Source organism: Artibeus jamaicensis, unplaced genomic scaffold, assembly GCF_021234435.1.
Source record: "Artibeus jamaicensis isolate MK-2021 breed Jamaican fruit bat unplaced genomic scaffold, CSHL_Jam_final contig_1715, whole genome shotgun sequence".
NCBI classification, from domain to species: domain Eukaryota; kingdom Metazoa; phylum Chordata; class Mammalia; order Chiroptera; family Phyllostomidae; genus Artibeus; species Artibeus jamaicensis.
This window is the reverse complement of record NW_026521335.1, coordinates 124,023-140,432: the sequence shown is the minus strand read 5'-3', so window position 1 is coordinate 140,432 and position 16,410 is coordinate 124,023. Positions and strand designations below refer to the sequence as shown.

The following is a 16,410-nucleotide window of genomic DNA, read 5'->3' as shown; positions in this document are numbered from 1 at the left end:
CCCTCCAGCTCTGGTTCAAGAACTCTCCAGGCCAGGGGCTTTAGGAACACGCCAGGAAAAGACCGGGTCATCCGCCGGGCAAGCGCCAAACCCAACGAAGCTAGGGGAGCGGTGCTAAAGGCGGGGCTGCTACGGCGAGGGCGGGGCGGGAGGAGGCCCGGGGGCGGCTTGGGTGTCACCACCAACCGGCTCCGGCCGGAAACATGCGCTTGTTTCCGGCCGGACGGCCGAAAAGCACCGATCCTGAACCTGCCGCCGGAGTCAGAGCTGCGACCGGTGTGGAGTAGGCAAAAAGCCATTGGGGGAGGCCAGTCCGGATCAGTCCCTTCTGCCTCCAGCTCCTGATCGTGCGCGGAGCAACAGCTGCGGTCGCAGGCTCCGCCACCGCCTCCGCCGTCGTCGGGGGAGGGGCCGGCCGGACCCCGGGGTCACAGCAGAGGAATGAGGAGAGGCGGCCTGGCCCCGCGCTCTGCCCCGGCCTAGGGCCTTGCCCCGGGAGCCGAGAGGGTAAAGGAGCCCCCCCCCACTCGTCCCGTCACCCTCCCCCATCTGCTCCCGCCCCTCCAGTCTCCCAAACTCTGACCCTCTGATCTCCACTGTCCTCCTCCTATTTTCTGGTTATATTTCACCCGGAGCCATCGTTTCTTGGCACCCCCTCCTTGCCCTGACTGTTCCTAGCTTCGTCCCAACCTTTCCCTTTTTACTCCTCTTTCACCTGCGTCCCGCGTTGCCTACCTCACTTCCCCCATTCCTGGCCTCCGAAGTGTACTGGGCAGTTTGGACGGTCCTCCCGGCCCCACCACCTTGTCAGTTAGACTTTCGGGGAGGGATGGTGGAGTTTTAAGGTGTTTAGGAGTTCAGGCTACTACCGCACAGTAGGATAAAGTTCATTGTAAAGCCTCAGTATAAAAACCAAATGAAAAGACAACAGGCTTGTTCTCCCTATCGATAGCCAAACTGAGGTGTGCCCAGTAATGGAGGAAGGGATCGGAAAAAGTGTGTGTGCAGGAGAGAAGGAGTTTCTAGGGCGGGTTTATGAACTTAAGAAAAAAGCGAAGTTGCCATGAGCCGATGGAAACTTTAGAAGCTGATGATGAGTAAGCCGGGGGCTGCGTGATCTCACTCCTCTTCTCATAATTACTAGGTTAACGGTGTGGCTCTGGTCGGGATGGAATGGGATTTGTTTACTGGGCCGGCGTATTTTTAGCTTGTCGGCTCACAAGGACCGGCAGCGAGCGCTGTGCGTCTCTCCCTCCCTCTCTCTGTCTTTTCCACTTTCTACACCCCCCCCCCCCCGTCTAGGTCTAGGTCTAGGTCGATAGTCTAACGTAGGTGGCTTCTCTGGGTACAGTACAGATATACATGTTAGGTTGAAAGAAGCCAGTGAAATGTAAGAGAAACTCTTATGTAAGAGATTCTCTCTAGATTCTTAAGGAGTTTTCATGAAAGCAAAAGCAAACAGTAGTGGGACTTTGACTCATTTTATTATGGTTTTATAAGTACGTATTTTAAACGCTTTTTAGAAAATCAGGAGCTGTTTATTTTTCAGACTTTGTCTTCTCATACTGTATATTTAGAAGATCTCTGAGGAGGCTGGATCCCTTTGTCTTTTAGAACCTATTTCTAAAGTAGGAAAGTACAGAGTGGACCAAAGAAGTGGTGGTAAGGCTAGTCCAAAACCGTAGTCAATCCTAAGCCCTTCAAAAACAGTTTTCTACATTATATAATTTTAAAATTTCCTTTCTAGTAATGAGATTGCATTCCTGATGGGGTGGGGGAGACTGCAAGGACCTAAGCCAGGTGGCTAAGGAGAATCAGACTTGTAATTAAACATTTGCTCTGCATAATTTACCAATGAATACATTATAGGCAAACAATTACACTCTTTGTCCTCATTGTTTTTTTGAGCAGTTCTTTTAAAGTTTAGTAACCATCCTGTTGTGCTTGTCAGTATTTTGAAGTCTGAACCAAAACCTAAAATGAATGAAGTTGATGTGGCTCATCTGGAGTCTGAATACCAGTCTGTTACAATTTTCTGTTATAATTTCCACTAGCTACCCTGTGTGCCTTAGAGCACCTCCCTGAGTAAGTGGCCAGTTACTATGTAGTTAGGGATCGCAAATGAATACAAATATTAGCTCATGCTAGGAATAATTGAGAAAGTAAATATGCTGAAAAGATACTTCAAAACTGAAATAGGTTATTTAAAAAAAATTTTTTTTTCCATTTTGGGTCATCAGCACCTTTCTGCTGATAATCATCCATTAACATGAATAATTTAGAGTTGAATAGCTATCCACTTTGGACATCTTGTGTTCAAGCAGGAAGGAGAGATGGAAGGAAGATAGTTCTCAAAATATTACTCATTGTTTTTGGTGATGTTGCCTGATTTGACTTACTCCTTTCATTTAATGCCAAAGGCTCCCTTGTTGGGGGCTTGGGGGTGGACAGTAAGCCTTTGCTAAAGGAAGGGCTGTCTGCTGACTTGTATAAGGCAGGCTGATCAGTAATGGATACTGATTGTTAGTTGGACTCGGTAGAATTGTGTCACCTATGACTTGGAAATTTTCCTGAATCTTTATTTCTTTCATCTTTTTCTTTTGGGACACCTATTGAAAAAAATTTATTTTGGAAGGTAAAATACAATTTTTAAAAATCACACACTCTCCCAGAGTCTGCAGACAATCATTCTTTCAGTTTGTGAGTTGCTTAGTGTTAGTTAGTATTAGTGTTATCTGGTAAGTTCTATTTATATCTGTATTGAGCAATTTCCCGTAGTTGAACTACATACATTATTCCATGGGGGTGGGGGTGAGGATTGGAGGGGTTGAGTATATTGGTACCTAGGATTAAATATAGAGCAAACCAAAAAGCCCGCCACCAGTCCCACTTCACTGCAGGCTTTGTGTGAGATTCAATATATGTAACCTAGCGAATTATGATGGAATGACTCAGTATTAAAAATAAGTTTTCAGATTGTTACTGTGGCATTGAGTAACACTTGTTAAAAGTTTTAGAGCTGAATGTCTCAAGCATGCTGAGGATGCTGGCAGAAGATGTTGTAAAGTAGCGCCCATTCTTACTGTAAGCATTCGTCCCATCAAGGGAAAAATCCTGAAATAATGCTTTGAAGAGTGACTTCAGCAGTATCTTTCCTGTGGGAACGTGGGAGTGGTGGAATGGCAGATTCTGGAATCTTCTCAACAGCCCCTGATGAATTTAGACAGAATCTGTGTAACTGGAATGTACTGTAGATGCAGGGCAGTTTCATCATGAATGTCTGAACTCAGATGAGTTTTTAATATGATAGAAGAAGGGAGTTGCAGCTTTTTTTTTTAAAGTAAGAAGTCCTTGCTGAATAATGGTTAAATACTCCTGTGGATAAAACCTCCAGTGACAGGCTTTGGGAAGACAGAAGGGCATAAAGACAGGTGGCACATAGTAAATGGGAAGGCAGACTAGTATAAGCTTTACCATATAGGAAACAACATAGAGACAACACCAAATTTAAGGTGCTACAAATGTAGTATGTAAAGTGTAGTAAACTCGAAGTAACAGTGAGATGAATTAGGGAGTATTTCTGAATTGTAAAATTTGAAGGGGACTTGGGAGGTGATGGATTAGAGTCATTAAAGAGGCATCGGCTATAGAGTTAGAGGAAACTTGGTTCAGATTTTGGTTGGGGTTTATACTGTGTGACCTTGGGCAGTTCACTTCTTTATCCTTATCTATAAAATATGTATGAGCATTCAAGTAAATGATAGGAATAAAAGAAAAGATCTTCCAGGCAGAAAGTATAGAATGTACAGTGTACACTCTGGTATGAATGACTGAGTTGTGTTTGTCAGGGGAATAAGTGAGAATGATTGGAGAGAATGTGGGCTGGTCAGGTCATGGGTAGAGCAAGCAAGAGGGTGAGGGGACTCAGTAGCCTGACTGTGTTGTATGTCGATGGAAGAAGGGTCAGTAGAGTCATTGTAGGTCCTTGAACAAAGGATGGATTTAATGAGAATTATTGAGCCTTCTGGTCCAGGAACTCAGGGACAAGGAGTCAGGCAGGCACCGGTACACTGTGACTCCTTTTCTGCACCATCCTGGCTTAAAGGGATCAGCCAGAAGACGTAAGATTCCTGTACAAGTTTTTGTATTCACATATGTCACTTGCTATACTGAGCTCTGCTTGTGCCCGCCTCACATTGTACCGACCTGTGGGGAAGTCTCAAGACTATGTTCAGATTCTCCTTAAGAGCTTATGGTATGGGCTGTATCATGTTTTAAGTCCATTTAACTTTTCTCTGCTATTGCAGGGAGTACTAATATAGATGATTCAGAACTTAATAAAGAAATTTCTTGGCTTGAATGCATTATTATTATTATTGTTTAATCCTCATCCAAGGGCATGCTTATTGATTTGAGAAAGGGTGAGAGAAACATTGATATGAGAAACCAATCAGTTGCCTCTTGCATGCATTCCATCTGGGGACCAAACCTGCAACCCAGGCGAGTGCCCTGACCAGGAGTCAGACTCGCGTGACCATCTGGAGTGTCATCGTATAGATGACACTCCAACCACCCGAGCTACACTGGGCAGGGTGAAATGCATTATTTTTAAAATCAGGTTTGTTTTCATGTTTTGGGGATCATACTGATGTTGAAATGAATTTGCTTTTCTAAGCCTATATTACCTGATGGTAAAGAGAGTATACCAATGGCTAAGAACAGTCGATCTTGGATTAAAAATTTTGCTTCAGAATTCCATAAAATGATTAATCCATGTGTGGATAATTAAGACTAGACTGTGTATGTTCACAAAGAACAATTTGTTTTCAAAATCTGTGGGTCCAGTGTGGCCTCTTAGGCTGTCTGCCTTTTGCTCAAGGGTGATCGGTAGCTGATACCTCTGTTGCAGACAGAATAAGTCTCCACTCACAGTATTTGGAGGAATATTACTGTGATCTGTTGCATTGTTGAAAGTTTTTTTTTTTTTTACTTGAAGATTAAAGTGGCTTTTTGAAAAGATTTGGGCTTTGTAGAACCTCTTCCAGATATCAGCTCCACTGAAAATCTGTCAGATTTTTTTCTTTTGAAGTAAACTTGTTTGAAAATATGGCCAATTAAAAAAGAAAGAACTGGTGTGGCTCTGTTGGTGGGTGTCGTCCCACAGGGCAGGGGGTTGATTCTGTCAGGGCACATGCCTGGGGTTCAGGTTTGGTTGGGGGCGTGTAAGGGAGGCAAATAGGTGTTTCTCACACTGATTTTACTCTCCTTTTTCCCTCCCTTCCCTTCTCTCTAAAAAAATAAAATCATTTAAAAAAAAAAGGAATGAGGAGAAATATCTGCATTTAAGAATAAGCATACAAAGAAATCACAGCCGTCCTGTCATTGGACTTGCTGTTCTCCATCCTGCCTGGCCCCGCCCCGCCCCCCAACCCTCTCCTCGTCATCACCAAGCTATGTGCTTGTGATGTCATGAGCACAGGATTATTATTTACCTCTTGAGTCAGGAGGTCAGAGTATCTCTGAGCTGGAGGGAAATCAGATGTGGAAGTTCAGGAATCTTAATTTATACAGTGTAGTTCAGGATTCTTGTCAACTGTATTTCTGCAAAGAAATAGTTTTGGATAGGAGAAATTACTAAACTATTATTTTTAGTGACCTGCTTGGAATTTAATTCTATGCTAGGTGCTGTGGAGGATTGGGTAAAATGATAATTTTTTGCCCTTGAAGAGTTTACAGGCCAGTTGGAAGTATGGAGAATAGGAAGGAATGAATACCTATTGAGCCTTTATTATGCCACGCAAATAAAAATGTTAAATGTGGAAGCATATTATCGATTGCACAGTACCAACCTCACTCCATAGGTATTTTGGGAGATGAGTACTCAGGTAGTTGTGAACGATGTGACAGAGCAATTATAATTCCAGATCTTAAAAAATAAGTTGTATCAGGTACAAGGGATGAAGACAATAATAGTGAAAATAATTATTTCATTGTGGAGCTGAGAGGAATCAAGCAAAAGCCTAGAATAGGAATGTACTTGGGATGTTCTTGGGGCAGTCATGCGGTTGAGTAGCAGCGATCACAGTGAGACAGAGGTGGGTAGATTGTTTTGGGGCTGTGTTTAGAAGGGGTCTTAAAAGCCAGGCTTATAAATGTAGACTTTAAATGATAGAGAGTTGTGACTCACTGAGACTTTCTGTCTCATCATATTACTATAATGATAGTGGGGACTAAGGATGACTTGGAAGTGAAGCTGGCATCCGGGGTGTATGAGATGATGCACTGGGGTTGTGTGGAGAGTGGAATAAGGAGAGGAAAGAGTGTAAAAGAGATTGTGAGGAAAGTTGAAATTATGAGACTGGGATCTGGAAGATGAAGGAGAGTGATCGATCAAGAATGACTATGACATTTTAAGCCTGGGTTTCTGAGACATTGACTGAAATAAAGAAGCTAGGGAGGTTTCATCATTTTTTTAGGGGAATCTGACGAGTTCAGTTGGAGATGTGTTGGATTTAAGGTGGCAATGGCATGTCCAAGTGAAAGCTGTTGCAGTCCTTAGAGATATGCCAGAAGCTGACGTGGAGGTCTGGCTGCTGTGTGGCAGGTGTGGCTTTGCAGTTCTTCAGCATTAGGCGTGGTAGCTGTAGCCAAGAGAACGAATAGGCTTTCTGAAGACTGGAGTTTAGGGAAAGAACAAGGCCACAGATGGTGGTACTGGTAGACACTAACTGTCCTCTCTTCAGGCCGTCCTGTTTGACTCTTCCTTCTCTTTTTCCTTTTTCTCCCTATTCCAGCAACTATCCCTTGAATGAGTATCCTCTTGTAAGCACTGTCTTAGGCACTGAGGAAACAGGTGAGTCAAACAAGGTCTCTGCCTACAGGGAGCTTATGGGTATGGGTCTGGTGGAAGGAGACAGAAGTATAAATATCTAGATGGAATGAAGGCTTAAAGCTGCTGCACTAAAAGTGTGTAGGGGGACCGTGGGGGCCTAAAGGTCAATCCTGCTTGCGTGTGCAGAAGTCGGAAAGTGCCTCCCAGAGGAGATGACATTTGAGCGGAGTCTTGTAAGATGAGTTAAGGATATACCCTACAGACGACAGGGAGAAGTGTGCTACAGGCTGAGACAACAGCATGAACAAAAAAGCTTTAAGGAACCAAACAGCCAGACTTCTTCAGGTAACTTTTAAATAATTCTTACGACTAGAGCGCAGGGTTGGAGGGCAGAAATGAGGCTGGGGAAGCAGGGACGGCTGGTCACGGACAGCTTTATGCTGTGCTTAAGTAAATGGTGAACCACATTGGGTGACAAAGTAAATTTCAGGTACTGGAAAGATTATTTTGTTCGTGGTGTCTAGGGTGGATTGGAGAGGAGGAAAATGAAGGCTTTTTAAATAACTTTATTATGCTTAACAGTAACACATTTGTGTTCATGTTTACAGAATCATGGAATCAGAGAACTAGAGGCCTGTTCTGCTTTCTTAGTCTCCCTTGTTCATTTTCCAGTGGAATGCCTGAAATTTACTCAGGATTACAGAAGTAGTTTAGTAATAGCTTGGTCTGGAATTCAGTCTTCACTGCCTGTGATGTGGTGGGTGACTAATAAATGTTAGGTCACCTGTCTCCCTCATAAGTCCCATTCTAGTGTTTGTTACACTTTGCCGCAGTGCATTGTGCCGGAAGACAGGGATTTCGGTCATTCCATTCCATTGACCTTTTTACCAGTCCGGAGTGAACAGTGGTGTTTTCCCACTGACTGAGTCTGACTTTTCCTGAGGGTACCTGGGAAGTAGGGACTTCTGACCTGGAGTAGCACAGGAGGATGTGAGGGTTGTTCAGCTGCAACGGTTCCGATGTAGGGGAATGTCAAGGTACTTACAAGGTACCTGTTTTATTGAGTGTGCAGATGTATTTATTTTTCTCCTGCTAAGTTCCCTAAGTGGTTTTCTTTTAAATTTAGTTTTAGGTTGTGCCAATGAAACTTTGGTACAAGAAATAAATTGGGCAGTGACAAAAAATATGTTTATCTAAGAAAGCAAGATATACTATATTTGATTTTAAATCTTTCCTGTATTTTTTTATTTCATTGGATTTTTGTGAGGGAGGTTGTTGGGTTTAAAGAGCTAAACAAGTTTGGGTTTTGTGTTTTCGTCATGTTTGCTGGAGAAGAGCCTAAGAACAGGATACAGGACACTTAGAGGTTCTTAGATTCCCCTGGGGAGAGTTGGGATGCAAGCGGGTATGTATGGGAGGGTGGGTACCTTCCATTGATCAGTTTTTCTCAAAACTTAACTGAGTTGTGACTTCTTCACTTTTTCCTCTGGGCACTGTCAACATCTTCAGAGAACGGCCTTGATTTGGAAACTGTCCACTTTAGCAGAGCTGCCAAATTCTTAATTCTTTCTCAAGTGGGCAAGGGTACATTTTGTTTTTGTTTGTGAGTGTTTGGGGGAGGGGAGCAGACATAGGCACAGAATAGCTACTCACAGTGAGTCTTTGTTTGAATTCCTATGTAACTGGAAGTTTCCTTGGCTTTATTTTTAGGAGATGCCTTGGTTACCCCAGCATTTATGTTATGTGGGAAGGGGGTTCTCACCCCCTCCTCAGATAGCTGATTTAGGGTGGCAGAAACAACTTCCTCCTTGTCTGTGGTTGTCAGCCCCACCCCATCTGCTCCACGTGCCTTCGTGTGCACTGAACTACTCAAGTGTTCCCTTAAAGTGTAAGGGACCATCCTGCTCCTGCCCGGTGTTCCTCAAATAGTGACTCCTCTATTTCAGTCACCTGGCCCTTTCTTAATTTAAAAATTGTGGATAATGAGATATTTTAAATACCATTTAGAAAAGCTCAGGGAAAAATCGCTAACAATTTTGAGCCAACAACCCAAATTTAATGGACAGTAACATTTTGTCATATTTATTTTAAATGTCTTGCTCACTTTGAGATATAGTTAAAGCCTCATTCCACATCCTTTCCCCTTTCCTCTTTCTCAAGAAATGGCTGCTGGCCTGATTTGGTATGTATTGTTCCATTTCATGTTATATACCCTTCTTTCTTTTTGTTTTTTTGTAAACATACTATATACACATAAACAACGGATAGCTTTGTTTTGCAGTCTTACCTAAAGAGAATCATACATATGTATCCTTTTGCATCTTTTTTTCTTTACATTGTTTTTTAGAAATCTTTAAGCCCATTTTCTCCATGGCCCTTCCCACATGCCCTGCTAAAAATCCCTACCCAGCAGAGTCTCGGCTTACATTATACCTTCTATGAAAACTTTCCTTGGTTTTTCTTTTTTTCTCAAATAGGATAAGATCGCCACTTCTGAATTCTCGTGTCACTTTATTGGTACTTGTCTGCTGATAGTTGTATATATTGTTGTATTTTAATTTACTTATGCCCTTTGCATGCCTCTTCTGTAAGCCTGGGAAAGCAGATAGATATTTTCTTTTATCCTTCTATCTCTCTTGGACCTTGCCCCAATAATTTATAATAGTAGGCATTTAGTACCCATTACCAATGAAATGGCTAATTAATGAATAAAAAAATAAAGACTAAATTCTTTGCTATCATGAACTGTTAGTTTAATTATGAGCTTTATAGTGGCCCCCATGAAAAATAAAGCTTAAAAAGAAATTTCAGCTTGAAAATTACATAAAACTGCACATAAATGGTGAGAGCAGTCAAGGCTAACTTCCCGGAGGAGGTGAAAGCAGACGTTCCCTGAGAGATGGGGTGGAATTGATCGCTGACCTCATTCCAGTGCAGGAACTCCTGGGAGTCGTTCCTGAGGGCCATCAGGCACTGTGCTTCCACCGCCAGACTCATCTGCCAGCTGTCAATTTCTGCTGTTGTCATCAAGGTCCTGACACTTTCACTGGAGATGGGATATTGGTGCTGAGAAAAAGCAGGCTATCTGTTCCCTGAGTGAGCACTGCTGAGAACCAGGAGTCCTTCGGCCCCTAAAGAAGACTGCCTGTTATACACGTATGTGTATATAGGTACTATGTACACATATTTTTTAATGACACCTTTTTAAATTACAAGACTAAATTGTAACTCAGCAGACTATTTTAATGCTATTAATTCTGGAATGTATAGTCCCAAAATAACATCATTTTGGCCTTACAGCAGCTCTTCTCTCCACCCAAGAACAAATTAAATATTAAGTTGAACTGTATGAAATTGCAACTTTGTAGGTAAAAGCACTCAAATGTTGGCAAATTTGTCAGTATGTCAGGCCTTGATTTCCTCTTGGGGTTCTGAAGAACATGGTGAACCTTTTTAAATGGGTAATCCCAAGCCCATTTGTAATTCTGAAATGCATTTCTGATACAAACATGTCAGTGGCTTTGGGAAGGTTTTGGGGTGATATGTGAGGGTCGTTGGCCAGGATAGGCTCTGGGAAATAAGCCTGAGATGCAAGCTTGCCATCGATAGCAACATAGAATTGATTGAATTGGCTTTAATAAGCTTACAGTTCCTTTGAGTAAAGACTCTCCTGCAAGTCCTGTGCCTCCTGTTTAGTCTTGGTAAGGGAGATATGGTGGCAAAAACCGCACAAGAGAAAACTGCCTGTGCCCCTTGATTTTATTTGGAGACTTAACAGGAAGAGGGCCAGAGCCCCAGCTCCTGGCACCAGCCTCTTACCTTGTAGTTCCCCAAAGGGCAGGGGGTACAGAAGTCAGGGAAAGGAGCAAAGAGACTGAGTCGATAGCAGGACTTAGCAAATATCATATTAAAGAAAAGGAGAGGAAAGAGGGATAGTTATGAACATTTAAAGAGGTTTTATTTCCTCTCATTCTTTAAAACCTGGCTCAGAATTCTTTATGAACCTTGTACCTTGACTCTATCAAAGTTGTGTTAAGGCCGTGTACTACTTGGAAAACGTAATAGATAGAATTCAGCTGTGAAAGTACAACTTTGTATTCTAAAGTAGTTCTTTGAAAAGTCAGGGTTATTTAAAATGAGTTGGTCTTACTGGTGGTGCCTTTTGAATCATCGATAAGTGACATGAAAGGAAAGAAGAAAATTCCTCCGAGGTTTTTGTATCAGTAAGTTTTGTTATTCACGGGAAGATAATCCCATGTGAGGAATCGAGGCAAGACAGGAGGAAAATACAGTGCTGCTAACAGAAGCATTTTACACAGCAGGTTCTCACGTGTTTTACAAATTTATCTGCTTGTCTGAGTTCCTTTGTGAGCATTTGCTTTTGTCTTTGAGCTGGGAGCTCACCTGGCTGAGTGTTAGACTATTCATTCATCTTCCGAGATTTTCTATCGGTACTAAGGGCGGTTTCCTGACAGGAAGGATACGTGGGTCTCTGTGGTTTACTGACCAGCACTGGCGACCTCCCATACCTCTCCGAATTCTGAAAATAAAATCTGAGATTTAGGCCTAAGACATGCTGCATCCTGGCCTCTTTGAACACCTAAAATAAATTCCTTGCTTTTTGGCATTAAGGCATCCTCTCATTTTAACAACATTAAATGACTTCTCTCTCACATTATCTTTAATATTTGGTAATATACAGGTTAATTATAGAAATTAAGATTTTAAGGAATCACTGTGTAAACTTCCCTTGACGTTTGCTGCCTGGTTGCGACCATGAATCCTTTCTACTGAACACCTGCAATGTACCGGCGTGTAGACCAGGTGCCGCAAGGAGGTGTTAAGGCCGTGTTACCAGTAAATAAACAGAATTGGTGCCTTGGGAATTTATATTCTGGGTTAAATGGAACATAGTTACATATATGTAAATGTGAATGTAGAAAACAAGAGATGTGAGAAATAAATACAAACTGTTAATAATATATATACTACCATATAGCATTTTTAGAACTGAAAGGAAATTTATATATTGTCATAATGGAAATTTACATATTGTCATAATTTTCAAGGTGAAGAAAATGAGGCCCAGGATATTTATTTATTTATTTATTTATTTATTTATTTATTTATTTATTTAATATCCTCACCTGAGGATATGCTTACTGATTCAGAGAGGGGGGGGAGAGAGAAAGATCAATGTGAGAAACATTGATCATTTGCCTCTCAACCTGGGACTGGGGACCAAGCCCTCAACCTGGGTATGTACCCTGAGCAGGAATTGAACCTGCAGCCTTTTGGTTTACAGGATGATGCTCCAGCCAACTGAGCCACACCATCCAGGGCAGAGGCTCAGAGAATTTTAATGATTTTCCAAGGTAGCAGTTATAATCAACATTTTATTGGATATCTGCCTTCTGAAAAGTTAGGCCTCAGATATTGAAAGAATTAAAGTTATAAAGAACTTAATAATTAGTTATGAAGACTTGAATATTTGCATAAAAAAATAAATAGGAGCCCTGGCCAGGTGGCTGTTGTTTAGAGCATCATCCTATCTACCAAAAGTTTGCAGGTTCGACTCCCAGTCAGGGGACATACCTGGGTTGGGGTTCGACACCTAGTCTGGGCGTGTATGGGAGGCAACCAGTCGATGTTTCTCTTGCATCAGGGTTTCTCTCTCTTCCCCTTCTCTTTCTCTCTAGAAATCAATAAACATCTTCTGGTGAGGATTAAAAAAGAAAGGAAATAGGAATACAAAGTCTTGGGTACTAAGTGTCAAGTGAGGAGTCCAGTTATACTGAGTTACGGGGAAGTTTAGAGGGAGTAGGTAGGGAACAGTTTTACTTTAAGGGTAACCTAGTCCTCAGAGAAGAGAGAAGACTGAGCGAGCGTAGAGGGGAAGCATTCAAGGCGGGAGAGCAGCAAGCCGAGCCACCGCGGTCTGAGGACCGACTAGACAGTTTGTTGCATAGTGTTTTACCTAGGAGAGCAATGAGACCAGTGAACAGTAAAGTTGGAGAGGACCTGAACTCTCAGGCAGAGAAATTTGGTTTATCCTTGCAGTGGAAAGCCCATGAGCAGGGAATTTTATGTGTAAGTTATACTTTAGGAAAATCAGCTCAGCCAGGTAGTAGACAATGGAGGAAGAGACCAGTTAGGGGCCGCTGCAGTGGCCCTGGGGAAAGAGTTTCTGCCTGGGCGAGGGAGGTGGAAAAAACAGGAGGATTTGAGTGATCTGAAGAAAAAGAAATAGAATTTGGTAACTTTTTGTGGGAAAGGGATAGATAAGAACAGCTGTTTTTAATCTGGGTTATAGCAGTAGGGGCTGAGTTCAGTTGGTTTTTGAAACCTTTGACAAGCGCTGAGCCTGGCCTTACACTTCCAGTTAATACTGAATACAGACTTTAAACAACTGGTTGAAGTAGTAGAACCTGGTGTGGAGCCCATTCCTTTGACTGTTGTTCAGTGTTCTTTCTACTGTGTCAAACCGCTCTGGAGGTGGGTTGTGGTTAAAAAGACAGCAGATGCCTGGGAAATGAAATGGGAAGTTAAAGACCACATTATGATGGGGTTTAACCACAAACTGTTTCAGTTCTGCATAGGTTTTCCTCATATTTAGACGCTAAATATGTGAAACTTCTGTCTGTCAGGCTCATAATGCAATGGTGACTCAGGTTTCTTAGAGCTGTCGTCTTCTGAGATTCAGTTCTTCATAGTCAAGGAAAAAGATCCTTCAGGTTTTTGAGGATCTTCTCTGAACTGCGATTTAGAAGTTCAGGTAGTCCTTCCCCCTCTTCGTAGATGGGTTGCTTTAGTTACAAGCTGTCAGTGAAGTAGCCTCGAAGGCCCCATTAGTCTATTTGGAGCAAAGAGAGGAGAAGCGTTTTGGACCCAAATCTTTCCCGTTTATTTGCTGTCAGCAGGTAAGACCGATTTACTTAACACGGATCTTAACTACATAGAAAGGCCAGTAAATACTGTGGATCAATAGGGTATTTTTGCTAATGGGAACTTTTTGGAGAATTGAATAGCTTTCTAAAAAATCTTTTATATTTGTTTTTTTAATAGGTACATGGGTATGTTTAAGAGGCAGCCCTTCCCCTCCCTTTTCATCCAGGCTTTTAATCTGTCTGATAACAGATATCTGAACTCAAAATAGCATTTTCTGGGTCAACTAATTTTATTATGGAGGTGCTTTAAGGGTCTGGCACTGTTATTTAATTTCATCTGCCAAAATTAAATATTCCAGGGTTTTATGACTAGGTCCCTAGCAGTGCAGGTCATCCAGTGCTTGGCTTCTCTGATTCTTACCCCATCTTAATCCTTGCCATGACTCATCTGTTAAACTTCTGACCTGGCTGGGGATTTCAGGGCAGAAAACTTTATTATTTAACAGTGAGACCCTGCCCTGAGTTACACTAAGTGCTTGATATATTATCTCATGGAACAATTACAATAATTCTAGAAGATAGGTATTTGTAAACCCTTTTACAGGTTAATTCATCCAAAGTATTTATTATTGTGTGAATGAAATACTTACTAATTTGTCCAAACTAGTTAAGGACTGTTTGATGTGCTGAGGATACCATAACAGTGAATATGAGGTGAGGTTCCTGCTAAGGCACAGAGAAGTTAAACAGTCTGCCCAGGTTCACACAGCAAGAGGTGACGGAGCTACCGCTTAGACAGCTGGAGATCTGATGGATTCCCAAGGGCACGTCTGCAACCAGTATCATGTTATGCCGCCATTTCCATGTGTCACAGGTTCTCTGTGACTATATAAATAAATAAAGTGATAAACATAGGTGAGACCCCCAGTATTTCTTTGTTAAAAATCTTCTTGATGAAACCGAGAAAGAAATGTGCGTTGGTGCTGACAAGCACACCTGCCCTGTCCTGCTGTCCTCTCTTCCCCTCCCCGTTCCCACTTCCTCTTCACCCACTCGTACCTGGGTATCAGCTGGACAGTGTGACCTGCATTGGCACTTGAATGTGTTTGTGCTTTGAGGACTGGGAGAGTTTTGTTTTTCCCTTGGCTTCCTGAATGTTCCTTGCCCACTTGCAAGTTCTCTCTTGTAGTACAATGGTGAGTAATGTGTTGTTAACATTGTAATGTGGTCATGCCAGTTGGAATATCCCCCCACCCCCCGCCCGCCACTTCCCTCTGGTGAACCTTGGGTCAAATTTGCCTTCTGCAGTTCACTCAACTAGAGAAGGCTTTCTGTAGTCAGAGGATTGGGAAATGGCCTTGAGGTTGGGAAGCCTGGGCAAACCCAATGTCTTCTGCCCTGCTGAAACTCAGTTTTGTGAGCATTCTAGGCTTACTCTTTAGTGTCATCCAGGAGAGTACTTGTTTTAGATTAATGCCATTATCGAAGTGTGCCGTATCTGGGGCGAATGGTGTTTATTCCGGAGTTAGGAGCTTAAAAATAGTCACAGGGATTTTGTGAGTATAGAAAGCATTGAAAAAATGCTTTGTTTTGTGAGAGCAAGGGGCTGAGTTCTACCAGGAACTGAGTCCCAGTTCAGTTCCTGGGATTAATTAGGTGGGATCAGGGTTGCAAGTGTTGGAACTATTCAGTGTTGCGGATCCAGTCAGTTTAGTTTTGGCAATTTCGGAGTATCTGGGCATGGCTCGTGAGTTTAAGGAGAGGTTTTATGTGGCTGTGCCTAAACTGGTGCTTGGCACTTTTATTGGTGCACAATAAGTGTTAGTTAAATCTTAAAAAGCTACTTGAATGCTAAGTGTTGTCAGTTTGTCTTTCTTGGGTAGCTTCCTCATTGTTAAGTGTTCCTTCTTCAGAATAATACTTATTGACCCTTAAATGGTGGATAAAGCGTTTGGGAAAGGGGTTGGGGCAACAGTTTTATAGCATCAGGTTCTTGCTGAGACTTTGGTTTTAACATTTATAAATCGAATCAGTTAGGCCTAGCATTTAAAGCCACATTTAAGGGGAAGTTTTTGATTTTGTATTGCTGTAGTCAGTCCTCTGCTTTTGATAGAAATAACTGGACCTTTGGTAGGATTGATGGTGTTTGCATTTCAGTTACAGTTGAACTGAGTTTAATTTTTGGTATTTGAGATAGTTCCCTATGATGTTTCTATCCCTTTTCCTTTTTTTTTTTTTTTTGGTGAATGGGCTAATGTATTTAAAAGTATTTATGAACTGCGAAGCTTGCATTTGCTATCACCATCACTACCAGTAATAATATTAAAACTGTTAATGGGATAGGACTCTTAAGGATTGGTTTCCTGGATTAATTTCAAGATGATCAACTCAGAGGAAAATGGGATGTTTGCCAAATGACTTGTGCACAAATTGGTGCCTTTTGTACTTTCTATAGAAGGGAGGAGGAAAAGCGGAGACTTCACCCTGAAAACTTGGCCTGGAGCCGTGTCACTATGAAGGGCTGCCTGTACTACTTCCACTCACTGTGTGATGACAAGAAAGTGTAACAGGATTTTTGAAATTTTTAACCTTAGAGGCTTATAGTACATTCTCCTGGAAGTCTCCGTCTATATAGGAAGCAACTTATCCTACTTTGTTGGTGAATTCAACCACATTGCTATAATACAGATC

At 42.1% G+C, this 16,410-nt stretch overlaps 1 protein-coding gene across 4 annotated transcripts in view; it reads left to right on the top strand.

Annotated features, from left to right (window-relative positions):
• The first annotated feature begins 292 nt into the window (after nucleotides 1-292).
• Nucleotides 293-16,410, top strand: part of OTUD7B (OTU deubiquitinase 7B) — a 55,785-nt gene continuing 39,667 nt past the window's right edge. Inside the window, exons 1-2 of one of the 4 annotated variants that reach the window (XM_053670076.1) lie at nucleotides 416-507; nucleotides 6,795-6,853. The gene's annotated coding sequence lies outside the window, so the exon portion shown is untranslated. Of the gene's footprint in view, nucleotides 508-6,794; nucleotides 6,854-16,410 lie in introns of all 4 variants that reach the window. The other 3 variants (XM_037167970.2, XM_037167965.2, XM_037167957.2) reach the window with 3 other exon arrangements.